This window comes from Echinops telfairi, unplaced genomic scaffold, assembly GCF_000313985.2.
Source record: "Echinops telfairi isolate 266 unplaced genomic scaffold, ASM31398v2 ScPeMD7_7475;HRSCAF=8513, whole genome shotgun sequence".
Lineage (NCBI taxonomy): Eukaryota > Metazoa > Chordata > Mammalia > Afrosoricida > Tenrecidae > Echinops > Echinops telfairi.
Genome location: NW_022111379.1, coordinates 11597379 through 11599249, shown reverse-complemented (window position 1 = coordinate 11599249; position 1871 = coordinate 11597379). Strand labels below are relative to the sequence as shown.

Genomic DNA, 1871 nt, shown 5'->3' with positions numbered 1-1871 from the left:
CTGTTTTCCCCACGCCTCCCTTGGGTGCAGTCCCTCACGTCTCTGGATTCTGTGAACCACTGTAGCATCCACAGAACTCATGAAAGTTAGAGGGATTTTCTCACATGGTAGTGAGTGGTGTTCAGTTCAAAGTCCGAAGATCAAGCAGGGGTAAGCCGGATGCTGGGTCCAGAGGACACACTCCACTCTTGGCTTTCACCAGTGATGAGATGACACCCTGCATCTGAAAAAACAAATCATGGCTCACTGCCATGGAGTCATTTCTGACTCATCGCGAACCTACAGCACTGACTGGAACATCCTCTGAGTTTCTGAGACGGTAGTTCTTGATGGGAGTACAAAGTCTCATCGCTGTTCCTTGGAGCTGGCTGGTGATTTTGAACTGCTGACTAATGGAGGTTAGCTGCCCGATGCATAACCACTATGCCACCTGGGCTTCCTTCAGTAGATGGGCTCATGTTATATGCAGCAGGATGGCAATGAAGCGAATCCCATTCACAATTTCTCATAGGTAAATCCTTTCTCTTCCCCCACCTTCTTGCTACACCATGCAGGGAGAGGTCTAGTGTGGGTTACATGGTACAAATTTCACCCAAATGTAATAATCTATCTACTCTCTACGCCCGGACTGTATCTTATTTATGCACATATGACCTGGACTTCTGGCAGCGTATTTCCAGTAGACATTGGCCTCCTATCAATCTTAATCAGGCAGACACTTCCCCAGGCCACTCCAGAAGCAGTTTGTTTTCCTCCTCCTCTCAGCTGTAGTGTAATATTCATTACATCCATTAAAAAGAGCAGTAACCAAGATAACAAAATGGCATCAATTTCATGGCAGTGAGTTTGGTTTTGGTTTGGCTGTCCGATTCCCACCCTCTTCTAAAGTCAAATCTTAATCTCATCCTATTTGTTAGCAGATAATGCCCTCCAAAAATGGAACAATAGCCACAGGCGTATGAAATCCAAAATAATAATATAGCACATAAGGATTATGGCTGGAAGGGCCATATTAGCTATGTATAATGCATACTTCTATTCAATGTGATGCCAAACTATCTCTCAGCTAAAGTCGGTGATATTTAAAATGCATTACATTTTTAAAGTTAAAGTCAAGAAAGTTCTTTGGGCAGTTAGCAAACAAGCATATCACAAAGTGCAAATTAATCCACATACGTGAGGGATGTTTATGTCACAGAATTTTTAAGTACCATACAGGATTTAAGGGAGCCCTGGTAGTACAGTGATTGAGCACTCAGCTGGTAACCATAGGGACAGCAGTTTGAACCCACTAGCAACTCCACTGGAAAATATATGGCCGTCTGCTTTCCATAAAGCTTACAGCTTAAGAAATGCTGTAGGGCTTCGCTACGAGTCTGAATCCACTCAAAGGCAGTGGATTTATCAAAGATTTGTGGAGAGCAGGTCACTTAATAATAGCAAGTGCTGACAAGGATATAAAGAATTAAAACCCTCATACACTGTGGGTGGAAAAGTAAAATTGTGTGTCTATTTTAAAAAACAGTTCCTCAAAAAGTCCAACATAAACCATACACCCAACAAGAACCTAGTAATAAATATATATATATAAAACTTTACACTACACAAATAACTCAATTATAAAATGGGCAAAGGACTTGAATAGATATTTCTCTGAAGACATTCAAATAGCCACCAACTACATGAAAAGATGTGCAACATCATTAGCCATTATAGAACTACAAATCAAAATCACAATGAAATTCCATTTCACACCAACTAATGATATGCCAATGGCACAACCTTGATTTGAAGTGCTAACTGATGAAAATCAAAGACTATGAGCTGTCGAAGGTATCAACTGTCAGCCATCAAAGAACAAAAAAATCTTA

General features: G+C 40.9%; 1 long non-coding RNA gene across 1 annotated transcript in view; it reads right to left on the bottom strand.

The window, feature by feature from the left end:
* Positions 1–214, bottom strand: part of LOC123521192 — a 19806-nt gene extending 19592 nt beyond the window's left edge. Inside the window, exon 1 of the long non-coding RNA XR_006679663.1 lies at positions 105–214. This is a non-coding gene — a long non-coding RNA (uncharacterized LOC123521192). The remainder of the gene's footprint in view (positions 1–104) is intronic.
* Between the last annotated feature and the right edge of the window lie 1657 nt (positions 215–1871).